Source organism: Lygodium microphyllum, chromosome 19, assembly GCF_053477565.2.
Source record: "Lygodium microphyllum isolate KBCC chromosome 19, Lygodium_microphyllum_v1.1.10, whole genome shotgun sequence".
Lineage (NCBI taxonomy): Eukaryota > Viridiplantae > Streptophyta > Polypodiopsida > Schizaeales > Lygodiaceae > Lygodium > Lygodium microphyllum.
Window position 1 is genome coordinate 117,756,524 of NC_141153.1, and position 16,639 is coordinate 117,773,162.

General features: G+C 35.6%; 1 pseudogene; it reads right to left on the minus strand.

Annotated features, from left to right (window-relative positions):
- LOC148020309 (uncharacterized) overlaps positions 1-15,485 on the minus strand; it is a 28,352-nt pseudogene extending 12,867 nt beyond the window's left edge.
- Between the last annotated feature and the right edge of the window lie 1,154 nt (positions 15,486-16,639).

Genomic DNA, 16,639 nt, shown 5'->3' on the forward strand with positions numbered 1-16,639 from the left:
CTCCACTGTTTCATTTTCCCAAACTAAAACAGATTGTGCAGTTCAATTTCTGGTTTGAATCAGGATATTTTTTTGACTACTCTCCACTGTTTCATTTTCTCAAACTGAAACAGATTGTGCAGTGCAATTTCTGGTTTGGATCAAGGTATTATGACCAAAACTACGTGCGTCTTCAAATCAGAAATCTTGCTTCAAGGCTTCAGCAATTCAACAAGCTAGTGAATGATCGCTAGTCCACACCGTGCCTGCTCCTACTTCACGGTTGATTTCTGTTACGTTGGCACACATTACTGACCTACTAATTACAACAGGTTTTCATTTTTTCCCTACTTCATTTCTGATTTTGAGTTAAACTACATTGATTATGACCATTTCAATCCATACAATTATTACAAATCACACTACTACTCTTTTGTATGATTAGTATTGAATAATATTAAGATCAAACACCAAAAGCATTTTCTAAATAAGAATCATGTATGAAAACTAAATGCAATATGTATTTCTGTAGCAATGAGATTAGGCACTCACTCTTGAGAATTCAATGTCTTCTTCTTCTTCTCGATTGCTTGATTGATCTCTTGGAGTGCTTGTGTTTTTTATTGTCCAACCACTACCTTGCAAGTGATAGCTTCACTCTACGTCAATATTGAAAACATGACTTCTTGCACTGTTGAAAATACTCTTTTTGTTGTGAATATGAAGTGTATGATTTGTGTAATGTTGAAAAAAGTCTCTTAGATGTGAATATGGAATAAATGGTTTGTGCAATGCTTTTATCAATGATGAGTGCTTTCAAAATACTAGCCTTTCTTTCTATTCTGTGATGCTATATACCTCAAGATTTTGCCTCGAGGCTAAACCTAGCCTTATATTTGTTGTATCATTCTGTAATATTAGAGCATTTTATTAAGTTCTTATACATTGTATTATACTTTACTATATAGAACTTTCCATTATACTGTATTTTCATAGTAAAAGCATTACCATCAGATTTTATGGTTACACTTTTTATAATTTTGCAATAAGCATATGGCTATACAATACTTAAAAATACTCAATATGATTTTGCCATAGGATGTAATTTGATTTTCTAACAACACATATCATGATCTTTCATCAATTTATAGATTAGACCATATGGTCAAAAAATTTCTTGCAATATAAGAAGTACTTTTTGTTATTTTATTCAATACAAATTGAGATTTGGCCATGAGGTCAAATCTTTTCTTATAATATAAGAAGTAATTTATGTTCTTTTTTCCAATATACTATGAGATTTTGCAATGTGGCCAAATCTTCTCCTTAAGCTATCTCTTGGCCAAAATAAGGACTCCTGTAGTATCACAATATCTTGCAACCAATCAAGCACTTTGTTCATTTTACTACAAGAATGACATTTTGCCATTTGGTCAAATGCTTTCTTATATTATCAACCCTTGCTTACTTCCAAAAGGAAAGGTTAGTTTCTACTTAGAATTCCTTACTTTCTATAATTTGGCCATGTGGTAAAATCTTGTCTTGCAACAAACGAACCACTTTTTTGGAATTTGATCCTAAAAAATTAAGATTAAATCTATGGTGGGTTCAGTCACACAAATTTTGGGTATGCTAGATTTGGTTGTATGGAAAAATGTTCTAAGAAAAACATCTTCTATATTATCTCCAAAAAAGGAAGACCATGTTCTACTTGGAACTCCTTGATTACCTACTATATTTATAGGAAGTCTTGCCATGTGGTCAAAACTTGTTGTGCAACAAACAAACCACTTTGTTTCCATTAACCATTTCTTTCATTTCAATTTTTCATAACTTCCTTTATAAATATCATATCATTTTGCCACAAATTAGCCACTTTTTCCATTCCACTACAAAATAAAAATTGGCCATATGGTCAAATCTTTCATTTTGTTATCAATGCTAGCATCCAAGAATCCCCCATTCTTGTTTTGTTCAACCATATGATCAAATCTAATCTCATAAATCTTGTAAACCATGAGACCACTTTTTCATCCCATTATAAAACAATATTTGGCTATATAGTCAAATCCAATTTCACAACATGTTACAACAAATGAATCACTTTCTTCATATGGTTATGAAACTAGATTTGGCCATATGGTTAAAACTAGTTTATAGAAATTGTCTTATCCTGTAGGTTTTTCCATGAGGTCAAATCTCCACCTTTCAAGTGTTTTTCACTTTATCTTATATTGATATCTATGGGATTTGCTATATAGCTATATTTGTTTATATGTGAATCTCATATCACAATAAACCGCATCCTCTCTTTAACTAGCCTTTAAGAACCCTACGGTAAAAAACCATGGCAAAGTTTCTAATTTGATAGATAAGTCTTATGACTAAATAGGATTTGACCACATGGCTAAAACCAATGACAATGTTTCTACAATATAGCTCATTTCAAGGGAAACTTACATGTGTAGTAATTAAAATGTTAACTTTGGGCCAAATGGAATTGTGAGATTGCTACATAACCACATTGATATATAGGTGGATCTCATATTGGACTAAATATCATTCTTTGATTAAATAGGATTTGACCACATGGCCAAAAATCTTAGCAAAGTTCCTAGAGTATGATCCTTGCATAGGAAACTTACATGGAGAAGAAATCCAATATTAACTTAGGGACAAACTTATCCATGACATTTTCTACATAACCACAATGATTTTTCACTATATCTCATACCACACTCATACTCAACATTTCATTATCACTTGATCATTTGGTTAACCCCATGGTCAAGTCTCACTATTAATAGAATTTGATCTTCTCATCGAAGTCCATGGCAAAGTTTTTACTATATGATTCTTGCAAGAGAAACATAATTATTGCTAACTTAGGGCCACGATAATCCATGAGATTTGATACATAAGCACACATATTTATGGTTGGATCTCATACCATACTTAATCTCAAATTTCAATATTTCATTTTATGGAAGAGTCCCTTTAGAGTACATTTGTCTTGTATTTCGTAAAATCTTGTATTGTTGTGTTTTCAATTTTCAACTTAGAAATCTTATACATTTATTTGGGTTTTGTGAATTTTGAATATTTTTAAATCCACTTTTGTCTAACAACTTTTTCTCTTTGTAGAACTATTCAATGGCAAAGAAAGATAGCACATCCAAAAAGGAGACCCAAACCATTGATGAAGTTAGTGGTGGTTTTGTGTATCCATGGTATGTGGATGTTTATGATAGTCAAGGAAAAAGGGCTGACAATGTTCTCTTATTCACTTTGAAGAGTAATATTACATTTTTTCAACAAGATGGTGTCATAGAGAAGATAACAGATGGATGTGCTGGGAAAGAGGGAATACCATGTAATCTTGTTAAGATCAAGGGGAAAAATGTAGCATACAAACTTGATCCTTTGTCATTTCACTTTGCCAGTATTAAAGAGGATGAAGAATACTCTTTGAAAACAATGGGATGGACCTTATTTGAGGAGGTAAAGGGCACAAAAGACATTATATTAGCATTCCAAGCTGTTCAAAATAGTGAGGTACTTTCCCTATCAAGAAAATGTGATCGCCCCAACAAAAGAATGAAGCTCCAAGATAAACAAATAGACTTGAGATCTTCACCTTCTCCTCAAGAAGAAAATAATTCATGGAATCCCACAAGCTCAAAGTCAAAATCATCTCAATAAAGTTCCTTGTCATAAGCTCTTGTTGTTAGTATGGCTGCTAACACTACTAAGAATGATGTCGCTTTACCTTCCATGTTAGAAGTTACACTTGCAAAGCCAATAATTTCTCTTGAGGTCAAGGGAGTAGAAAGAACATTCGATTTTCCTGAAATAGTTAAGGAGAAGGGAAAGAAGGAAGAATCAGGATTTCATATGTTTGAAAAATTCTTTCCATTTGGTCCAACAACACAATTTCCTATTCTCCTTGATAGGTGTTATGAGGCACCTCCTTTGTATGCTCATAGGTCACTATGTTGGGATTATGTAGAGAAGCTAACCACGTCTTTCATAAAGACTCCCATGAACCCAGCAACATCAGCATATCTTATGCCTTTTGTACAAGACAACAATGAGAAGAGACCCATACATCGTGATGAGGTGGATGCTAATAATTTGGACACTTATAGTTATTGGATTATATCAAGGCTTCACTCAATTCATGCAGCAAAGATATATATTCAGAGTAATATTACATGTTGTCTAGCAACCAAGCATTTATACACCATAAGAAATGCTAGAATATTAGTTGATTGTCATGCGGAAATGTGCATTGAGCTTTCACGAATGACAAATATGGAATCACATAATGTTATGAAGAATGCACCTTATGTTGAGCAACTTCAACAATTAAGAGATCAGTGGGGGCTAGCATTTGGTTCTCCACCAAAACCCCAACAAGGGCTTTCTAAGACAAGCTCTCAAAGAGTACCATGGCAAGTAATCATATATAAGCTTACCTTCTTTTTTTGTGAAGATTAATGTGATGCTCTTTCTTTTGTTCTATGCTCACTAGTTTGATCTTTTTTTGGCAGAGATTTGTCGCATACATTGGAGAAAATTGTGCATCTAGAGATTGCCATATGATTGTTAGCTCCCAAGACATATTTGATAGTTGGATCAAAATCATGAAGAGATACTCTAGAGGTGAACTTATATCCGAAGAGGAGAGTTTGAGAAAAAAGGGAAGGCAACCTTCTCCTGCTGCATTTCGTTGCCTTATGGGTTTAAAGGATGGAGACATCCTTACACTACAAGAGGAGATCAATGAAGGTCATATCCTTTTTCTTAGAAACAAATGGGATAAGGAAGATATGATTGACATGGAAACAAGGGCTAAGCAAATCAAGCAAGATAGGGTCTTAAAGGAGGAATTAGTCACTCTTTTCAATGCTTCAGTTCCAGAAAGTAGCACTGTGATGAAGACTTGGGAAGAGCTTGTTGATGATTATGATATCAATGATGAAGTCTACACAAAGATTTTAGGCATTTGGAATGTTTGGGTATCAAAGAAGCTCACACGTGGAGCTGATGCAGGGTCCCTACCAAATGGAGCAAAAGATATTGTGAACTTCCAAATTGGAAAAAAGCAAAATCCTCTTCAATTCTCCACTACTTTCCCTTGGTGTGTATATGTTTTCGGATGCAATCTAGAAACCTTTGATCTTATACATAATGTTTACAGAGATCCAATTACCATTGGGGTTGTTGTTCTAGATGCAGCACATGGGGTTGAGGGAATGAAATGGGACACTCTACTACAAATGACATGTGAACCTAAACAATTCATGTTGTTATCATTTCTTGATCGAAAGCAAATGGCAGCTTTGGAAAATGCTCTTGAAAGCATTTCTTGCAAGTATCGCATGCTAGTTGGTAGTGTTGACTTCCTACCAATGGATAGAATGTTTGCTTTTGGATCTATAGATTCTTTTGTGGTTTTGACATTAGTGACCATGGAGAAAAGCTTCATCAATTTTGAGCGATATATAAACAATGTCAACAAGCCTTCCATTTTGGACTTTGAAGGCTTGGACAAGGAGTGCAATGATAAAGATCTTGAAGAAGAACAAAGGATTGCAAAGGCCGATTTGAGAAAGAAAATGAAAGTTATGGAAACTACAATCAAAGCATTCAATGATGCTTATGAGGTTGTATTTGATGTATATGCAAATGGACTTGCATCTAAGGTGGCATTGATAAATCATATGAAGACTATTGCAGTGGTTTGCAACACTCAAGAGCAAAGAGAGGTTGAAGCACAATTGTGGAGGGCCCATGAGAGTGCCAAACAAAATTCAAACTCCCAAGAGGTTCCTCCTACTGAAGTTTAAGTTCTTGAAGTACCACCCAAGGGCATAGAAGAATCAAGCCAAGATATAGCAAGTCTAATTATGAAAGAGAAATTAAGGGCTACTTCAGGTGTTTAAACTCCGTTCCTTCTCCTTTCATCAAGGAAGACACATTGATGTAATTTTGATTTTTTTCTTGAGAAGTTACTTCCATTAGCATTTGCAATATTTTCTTTCTTTGATGATATTAATTAAAGAAACTATGTCTTTGGTTTTTTAATTTTTTTTAAAAGGTACCAAGCATGTTTGATTTAAAAATTTTATTTAAGTAAATATTTTACCAAATTGGTATTAAAGAGCTCATTAAAATTTATCATCCTTTGTAAGGATAACTATTTAATTGTAATCTAGTGTGTAAGAATACTTATCATAATTGAGCTAGCTATGCAAAATTTACTTAAGTATATTTTAGATCTTATTTCAATTAAACTCTTATATGTGTTGTGTTATGATCTTGTCATGTTAGTTTTGGTTAGATTTGTCCACATGGTCAAATCTCTTATCTCTTACAGCCTCTTTTACTACATCACTAGTGTATGTCTATGCATGTACCTTAGGATAAGAAAGCCAACAATATATTGCACACCCCAAAAAAGATTCATTGCACCTCCTAAAGGAGTTTTACCTCAGTTATAAATATTGCAACAAAGATTTCTCTCCAATGCATCTTTTGAGATGTGTATATGGAATATTAAGGTAAAATCCTTGTTACAATTCGTGAGTTTAAATATCTATGGGATATAACTAGTTCAAAAATAGAATGGTTAGTTCTTAACAAGAAACTATGAAAACATATTCAAATAGAGTATAACTTATCTCAATTAAATTGTCATGTGTCACTTATATGTGACATAGTTTTGGTCACATGGTCAAAAGTATCATGTTTAAATTTTCTTTTATAATTAGGACTAATAAACATCTTCTTTGTACATGCCATTTTGAAGGCCTTTTTAAAAATTGAGTATGTTAAATATTATAATGATAAAATAATTTGTGCAACTAATTACAAGAATCTATTGTTAGTATCTCAAGTATACTTATAACTAGCGATAAAAAGTAGATATGGAAAATGACTTTATTAGAATAGATTTTACTTCAAAAATTTTGTCATATATATTTTTTTCACCTCATGATATTACTTTTGATTAGATTTGACCACATGGTCAAGTGTCTCTTTTCTTAAGACATCATTTTTCAAGTAGTACCTATTTATGTATTTATCAATGTGAAGTTAAATTGCTTTAGTATTCTATGCCAGCTTATAGCTAAAAAATTAGGTAGAATGATGAGGAAGTAAATGAATCTAATGTGCTTCTTTTTCTTCTTTGTAACTTCAACTAAGACATCTATGGTTGGATATCTAGCAGATTCAACAACAGTAGAGCACGATGATGTGATTGATGTTTCCTTGATAAGAAATGCAACACAATTATGTGTAATACTTGATCTCAATGGTCTTCTTTTACAACGATGCTTTGCTAAGTCTAAAAGGTTTCAAAGCTTTCAAATGGGAAAGCAATGGCTTGTTCTTCGACCAGGATGTATGGAATTTCTTGAAGCCTTATTTGCAAGATTCCAAGTGCTCCGGAGTTTGGTCAACAGCTTTATATAAGAGTGTCATGGCAGTTATTAAGTGCTTAGAGATGCATGCTAAAAGGAAGTATCCTTTCTTCATGATTTGGGGCCAAGAACAATGTCATAGACATCGACTCAAAATCATATATAGGCCAGATAAGATGGGAGTAGAAGCAATGTTCAAGCCTCTGAAGTATGTATGGGATCAATATGGAGATGTTTGTCAGCATACCAAGACTATTCTCATAGATGATAGTCCTTACAAAGGATGTAATATTTCCATTATGAGAATATTTCTAAACCCACGTGATAGTCATGCAAGGGAATTCCAACATCCAAAAATACGCTGATGGTGTGATTTTCGAATACACTTGCATAAACGAGTTAAAAGAATTTACGTAGGAACCTCCTCCTAGAAACCCAAAAGGATAACCTTTAGAATAAGGGAAATTTTTTTTATTATTATTTCCCCCTTTTTCCCCCAGCGACTGTCGTGCTAGAGGGGAGGGGAATAGCAAGGATGACTAAGCATCCTTGCTGGGGGTCGTAGAGGGGATAAGCCCATGCACGAGCCGCGTGGGGAGGTACCTCTTCCCCTCCCATATAAACCCTGTGGGAGGAAGGGAAGGATTAGGGAGAAAGAGAGAGAGACGGGCAGCTTCGCTCTGTTGAAACCAGGAGTCGCGAGAAGGGGACGAGCTCTGTTGGTTGCCGGGAAGATCAAGAGAGAGGGCAATCATGGAATAAGGCCACGTCGTCCACCAAGAGTGGAGGGAGGAGACGCCAATTTCCTGGCGGCTGTTGTGGGGCCAGGAAAGTCGTCGCCATCTTCAGTCTCGTCATTCACCGCCTGTCTAAGGAGACGCCATGCTGGCCCGACAACCGATTCGTCCTTTACTTCCCCCCACGTACCTTAGTAAAACCTCTAGAAGGCCTTGGAAGCTTCCAAGGGCCCTTCTTGAGCCCTTTCCCACACCTTTACTTATTAACCCCCGAGATTCTAAATTCCCCCCTAAGCCCTTATTCTTTCCCCCTCCCGGGATTTTTAAATTCCCCCCCCCCTAAGGCCCTTATTCTTTCCCCCCTCCCGGTGTTTTAAATCCCCCCTCCCTCCGGGTTTTTAAACCCCCGTAAGGCATTGTTTTCCCCCCCCTCCCAGTATAATTTCCCTCCTAAGCCTTGTTCTGTTCCCCTCCGGATTTTTTTTAATCCCCCAAAAAGTCCTTATTACTCCCCCCGGGTTTAAAATTTCCCCCCTAAGCCCCCTTGTTTCCTTTTTCGATTTTAATTCCCTAAACCCTTGCCCTTTTTCCCTCCGGATTTTTCTTTAAACTATTCAAGTCATCATCACGGCCTCGTATGTACCCCGTAAGGAAGAATATAGCCGTGAGATAAAAGATAGGGAGGGAAGTAGAGGGAGTGAAAAGAGGGAGTGACGGAGGAAGAGTGGGAAAAAGGAAAAAGAAAAGGAAGGAGAAGACGGTGGAATTCCAAGAAGAAAAAGGAAAAGGCTATCTCACGTTCGAACTACGATGCCGCCGAAGAAAGTCCAAGGTGTAGCTGCGGGAGAGTCATCTCCCGGTATCCATGTGGATATCTCACCTCAAAGCCAGGTTTTTTTTCTTGATGTTAATTCGGTTTTAAGTCAGTCATACAAAGAAAAATTGTTAAGGAAAGATATATTTGTTCAAGTTATTTTCTAACGAAGAAGTTAGCTTATGATTGTCAATGTATACAAATTAGCTTTCTTCAAATTGCATCAAGCATTATAAAATTATAGGCAAGATTAACCATTTACTATAGTAATATATTCAAATTATATCTTGCACCATTAGTCTTATTTATTTCTCAACGAATCATGGTAAAATGGCTAAATTCATGGAAGGTTTCTTCGATGCTCAAATTACTAGAGAGTTATCTTTGCTAGTTGCACATCTTAGCAAGGCAACTGTTGTTATTTGGCATGAGTTCATCTTTAAAGAAAACGGAAGTTAAATGTTAGGAATTAACAAGTATAAAAATTAGATATACGAACTCATTTGGAAAGAAAATATAATGGGAAATTACTGGATGACACTCTATTAACACTTTTACCCTACTATTTGAGGACTTGGAACTAATAAATTGTGTATACACCAATTTCTCAACTAGGCCTATTTTTCCCAAGAAGTATTGTCGTCTTTGTATCATCTTGGCATTATGCTATATGCCAAATTAAACTGTATTGATTAGGAAGGTTAATTGTCACTAAAATAGTAAAACCGTAACAAGACGAGTAAGATTACCTTCCAAAAGATAACCGAACCAATCTAAACATAGAAACAGTCATACCCTAAACACTTGACTACTTTCCTTATCGTAGGGACAATAAATTCATAAAGATAAGAAACTAGGGTTTGTCCCTAAGGTTCTTAAATGAAGAAACCCTAGGCCTGACATACATCAGCTTAAGGAATCTAAATAGATTATTCCATCGCCAGACTTGCGCAACAAGTATGAAATCATTTTGTGATTGATTCACAAGGAGAAAATGGAAAAACCCTCTTCAAGGACGGCAGATCCTTACGCAAGTTATCTTGCAAAAAGACGTAGTTTTGGATATCCTTCTAAATAAGGAAAGTTGTAAAATAGAAACTAGCATATCTAAGGTACCTTAGGGTTAACCATGTTGGGTATACCCTACACCCGAATATAAGGGATCTTGCCAAGTTACAAGACATCTTGAGAACGATTGCTGATACACTCAAAAAGGAAAGAACACTTCCTTAGCAGTTTGCCATACAACTGGGTTGATTAATGGAAATGTTTGTGCTTGCTAGAGATTTTAGGGCTCTGTTTGAATTATGAATTACAAATTAAACAAGTACCTATACTTCACGTTAAAGGCCTGAAGGGAGAGGCAGCTTCAGTTACCCCCGACTGCCTGCCTGACCCTAACCAAGGGGGTTGTTGACCGCGCCGGGAACGTGGACCGAACCCGCCGCGAGAGGTCTCTCCGTTGAGTTCTACTTGGAGCAGGAGGACGCTTGGGTGCCAGGGGGGGCTCTGGCCGTAAATCCCTCGCGTTCCGGATCCTGCACAAGAGGCTAACGTGACTCGGGATTGGATCTCGAGGCCCGCATACTAGTTGACGGGCGGAAGCTTGGAATAGTAATCCTTGGAGATTACTGGTTAGCCTTCGGGCAGGTTATGGAAAAGCCTACGGGCGGAACTCCTTGTATTTCAAAGATAAAATGATGAAATGTTAAAAGAACTTGCTTGATGTTGTTTTTCTATGTCTCGTGATAAGATTACGTGAAGGAACCAGTGCTTAACAAGGTTAATTAAAGAAGCTGATTATTATATGTCAAATTAATGTGTTAGATAATTAAATAACTAAAACAAACCGAGGAAAGTGCGGAGGATGGGCCATGGGTCCGTCCTACGGTTGGGTGGTCCCGGTTAGCCGGGAACTTTTCTCAAAAATCTCGAAGAACAGCAGAATGATCATCATCATCAAAAAGAATAACGAGAACGATGACCTAGAGTTACTTCTTACCCGATTTACGTTGTTTTAGGGGAACGGAATGGGACTATGCCTTATGGCAGAGAGGTTGAGCTTTGCATCCCTTTCGTTTCCCATTCTCCTTGAACCAAGTGCTGCGTGAATTCGCTTCGGACCTGGCGTTTCTGCGTAAAGTAGTTCGCTCGGGTCTGACGCTAGTTGCTGTTAGTTAACGACCCCTTTAGGAAAACCCTAATTCCTGTCGATCCTAAGTGGGAACGGCCAGGATACTTCCACTACGTGGCAGACGCGGGAAGAATTAGATCGCAAGACCCGTAACATTCCATGGGAGTGCCGGGTGGATCTTTCTAGACATCCTTTCCGATGGACTGTTAAAACGTGTCCTGGATGATACTAGGGGACACGTTACAAAGGATGTCCAAATCCTGTTGAGAATTGTATTTATCCAAAAACATTTTATATTGATCGTGAAGACTCTATCTTGATCAAAGAATTTCTACCATACTTGACTCGTTTAAGCAAATACCATGATGCACGTGAAGTCATCAAGTTTGATCGATATGGACAGGATCCAGTTCAATATGGACATGAATTGTATGCTCAATTCAAGGTTGTCATTGATGAATGGACTAGAGCAGAGAATGATGGTAGTTCATCTTCATCATTAGCACCGCACGAGACCATGATTGATAAAGATTGTATATATGTTCAATCTTCAATTACTTCTTGCTCCAAGAGACCATCTATTATACAAACATCCTCAACAAATGCTTCACGTCATCCGTCTCTTACATTGAACAACTCACAATTATCCATGTTGAAGCAAACTCATTTAGTCTCTACTTTGAAAGATATGGAAGCAATGCAACTTGCTCATGAGTAAGGATATCACAAACATTTCATAAATGGTAGTGCAGCTAAACGTTTTATACAAAATCTACAAAATTTGTATTTTTCCAATATACATGATGTAACAAGAAGGCGCTGACTCTATATGGATTAATTTTGACTTTCATAATAGATATATCCCTTACATTAAAGGCTTTTGCATGGCTATGAAATATATGCTTGTTAGAAATTTAAAGTGTTTTATGTAATTACCTTGGTGTTTCTAAACACCACCAATATCAATGAGAGAATCTACTTGATGTTTTTTATTGTTTCAATAACATTAGTTAATTGTATTGAAATTTCTTATAAAGTGGTTTAAATCCTATTTTGTACTTTATGATAGTCTACTATACAAACATACTCAACAAATGCCTCACATCATCTATCACTTACATTGAACAACTCACAATTATCCATGTTGAAGTAAACTCCTTTAGTCTCTACTTTGAAAGATATGGAAGCAATGTAACTTGCTCATGAGTTAGGATATTACAAACATTTCATAAATGGTAGTGTAGCTAAATGTTTTATACAAAATCTACAAAATTTGTATTTTTCCAATATACATGATTAACAAGAAGGTGCTGACTCTATATGGACTAATTTTGACTTTCATAATAAATATATTCCTTACATTAAAGTATTTTGTATGGCTATGAAATATATGCTTGTTAGAAATTTAAAGTGTTTTATGTACTTACCTTTGTGTTTATAAACACCACCAATATCAATGAGAAAATCTACTTGATGTTTTTTTATTCTTTCAATAACATTAGTTAATTGTGTTGAAATTTTTTATAAAGTGGTTTATATCCTATTTTGTACTTTATAACCATCTACTATACAAGCATACTCAACAAATGCCTCACATCGTCTATCACTTACATTGAACAACTCACAATTATCCATGTTGAAGCAGACTCCTTTAGTCTCTACTTTGAAAGATATGGAAGCAATGAAACTTTCTCATGAGTTAGGATATCACAAACATTTCATAAATGGTAGTGCAGCTATCTACAAAAGTTGTATTTTTCCAATATACATGATGCAACAAGACAATGACTCTATATGGACTAATTTTCACTTCCATAGTAAATATATCCCTTACATTAAGGGCTTTTGCATGGCTATAAAATATATGCTTGTTAAAAATTTAAAGTGTTTTGTGTAGCTACCTTGGTGTTTTTAAATGCCACCAATATCAATGAGAGAATCTACTGAATGTTTTTTATTCTTTCAATAACATTAGTTAATTGTGTTGAAATTTCTTATAAACTGGTTTAAGTCCAATTTTGTACTTTATGTCTTAGCTAACAAATAAGTCTTGATTGATTATAAAATTTATGTCTATTTCTTTGGAAACAAAAACCATTGGTCAAAGGTTAAATCTTTAGTCTTAGAAAAATCATAAACTTCTAGCTTGGTATATAAATCTTTATTTTATGATATGTAAATTCATTTAGCTAGTCAAAGTGTGAAACTCGTTAATTTTGGCCAAAGTCAATATCCATCTTGTCCATATATTGTCAAGAATAAAAGATATTTATATATCATGCATATACATACAAAAAATATAAATGGGGTGAGCAATTATTTGACATACTTGTGTCTATTGGTTTACAAAAAAAAAGAACCATCACATCATAGGTTATCCAAACTTATTACGATATGGTATTAGATCAAGTTATTAAACCACACCTAGTTAGTGGTGACTCTTTTAAGGTCCTAGTTCATGAAACTTATACATGTCACTTTAAATGATGCTATATCTAAAAGAAAAAACTCGTATTATAATATCTTCAAATCCATAACATTATAAATTTTGGCCATGATAATATATTTTCATACAATGTTTAAGGCTCTTGTATTCTAAATTCTCTCTCCACTCCATCAAACCTTTGTATTCTTACATTAAACTTGGAAATTTCCTAGGTATATACTAGTTAAGCCTCCTTGATGTTTCCACCACCATACAACATCATATTTTGTTAGTATGCTAGAAAAGATAGAGGTGAAATCCAAATCTCGTAATCGCCACATAGCTTACATTCATCATTTAAGCTCTCAAGATGTGTGATCTCATATTTGTAACATACAAAGTTCCCTTTAAAGATAAACATAAACATAGTGCTCTCTTTCATTCACAAAAGTAAGACATTCATTCAAAGTGGGACTTGGGAAATTCCCAAAATCTCTAATATGGTATTATAATGCTTCACTATGATTTTACACATGATCTAGGTTTAAGATCCCTATTGAAGGAACCCAAGGAATCTGTGTGGTTTGACCTTACTTACTCAATCACAACCGTAAATAAAGTACTAAGTGTACAGAGACTGTCATGAGTAGAACCTTTCTAAGTGTGGGTATGCATGGTAAACAATAGAGGCTATCACAGAAAAGGCCAAGTGCGGGTACAAAAAAAAACATGGCTAACATGAGGCTATTATGCATAAGTTACATGAGGAGTTTTTCATGGCTTGTGAGAGGAGCATTAATGGTAGGTACATACAATAAAAAGTTCTAGTGAAAAATGGAAACAAGGCCCAACAGGTCCTTGTGGTTTTCTTCATCAAATATGTCATGGTAGGCATAGCAGATCTTCTTTTTCTTGTCCTCTTCTTTAATGTAGTTCACTTTGCTTTCTTTGATACTATTTTTGTCTTCATGGTCTTCTTTTTCTTGGTCTTCATTTTTATGGTCCTTTTGGTCTTCTTCTTCATTGACTTTGTCTTCTTCTTTATGGTCTTTCTGATTTTCTTCTTCATTGACTTTGCTTGCATTAATCTTCGTGTCCATATCCCCCTCAAGCAAAGGTGTCATCATCTTTGAGGCAATAAAAATTTCTTCAGATTCTTTAAATAAGATCATTGATTGCTCTTTAGTATTGGCATCTACATTTCTTCCTTTTCCAGCAATAAGACCAAACTGTCTGAGAGTGAGATGGTGAAATGGCTCCCCACTAGTAAAATGCAAGAGTGCGACTGGGAATAAAACAAGCCCATTGAACAATCCAAGGAAACCAAAAGTTAACGTTGTACTTTCTTTCTCTTCTCCACTTGTTTCGTCCAAAAGTTTCTTCCAGATGAGTGTTGTGTATATTGCATAGAAAACAACTAATATAAGGTAGAGTAAGTCGCCCCATGTTGGATTAATAGCTTTGCTAATGCCTGTCTCCAAATTTGACAAGCTCACAACTGTTTTCCTTGCCATACAAAGAAGCATACTCCATAGCTTTACCCATGTGAACTTCACTTGCATAAATTTTAGGGACATGAGGAACGTGAACAAACTAGAAGTTGAACTTAAGATCATGTTGGAGGTTAGAGTTTTGTACTTGAGAGATAAGTTGAATGTGAACTATGCAAGGAACCAAAAGGTGCATATAAAAGGCTAGTGTAGGTGGTTTATTTCCCTATCCACATTTGTGGGGATGCATAAGGTTTTGAGGCCTCTTCCGTGACAATCAGTTTTTCATAACCAGCATCAGCATGTTCTACCATGCTGACCATATTATTAGATGAACCATATCTCTTAGCATCTCTATCTTTTTCCCTTGTTTCAACTCTTTTACAATCCCATCCTCCAAAAGGTTGTCGATTTCCGATCCAGCACCTTCCACTGTACTGATCGGCATGATGAGATTTGCGTAATGCTGATGCCATAGCTAAGCAAACAGCAGCTGCAAGATTCGGCCTACTTCAACGATAGGTAAGTATACAAGAAAGAGCGTGTTGCAGATGTAGGTGACCAGAAATGGAGAGACTCCACTCTCGATGACTAACTGAACAATGAAGCTAGCTGCAATCTAGATGACATGGATCTAGAAGCTCTAAGTGAGGTATGTCTTGTTGGTTATGGTTGCCATGGTGGAGGGTCAAGTGGAAATAGAGGTGGAAACTGAGGTCATAAGCTAACAATAAGTTGACCAAAAATGAAGAGGAGCTAAGAGAGTAGAGAAGGGAGCTGATTTGATCTAAGCCTCCATGCTCACTATGTCTCTAATACCATGTTGAAATGCATGGATCTGAGCATGGCTATGGTGGATGGAACACAAAGATAATGTTCATGATGTCATAGATTAGAGAGACCAAATATTACTCAAGTGAATTAGGTTCCAAGATGGAAGCTTGGACTCATAAATACAATCTTGAGCATGATACTAACTATGACTGAAATGAGAAAGTATAATAGTATTCCATCATTGAATGATAAGAAGGTACATCACTTTATAGGCTCATGATGGTTCCCTTTGTCTCCACTATGCTTATAGGATTCAGGCATCTTGTATTTCAGGCATCCTCTCTAGTAAACTATTTGATTCTTGTGCTATTGCTCCATACAAAGAGGTTGCCACATGGGTGTGATTGCATAATGCTCAACAATAGCACCCCTAGAGGATTGGACAAAAGAATTCCACATTTGTGCAAATACATCTATTTATGTTGCGGGCATTATTTTATGTCAAAAAAATGATAATAAGATTTCCCAAATGATTTGATTAGTGAGGTAATAAAACTATATAATATTAAGCATCACAAGTCAACACATTCTATCCTAGAGCTAATGGCCAAGTTGTAGTGGGATTGATTCCATCGTTTGCAATATTTTAATCAAAAGAGGTGCTTCTCATAGAAAGATTTGGATAAGTGTCTCTATGAGGCTCTTTGGGCCTATAGAACCACCTATTAGGTAACAATGCAAAATACACCCTTTAATTTGGTATATGGAACTAATGCTATATTTCCTATTGAGCAAGAGTTATGCACTTTACGGGTAGCCTTTTTGCTACGATTAGGTGAGTTTGAATTATTGAAAT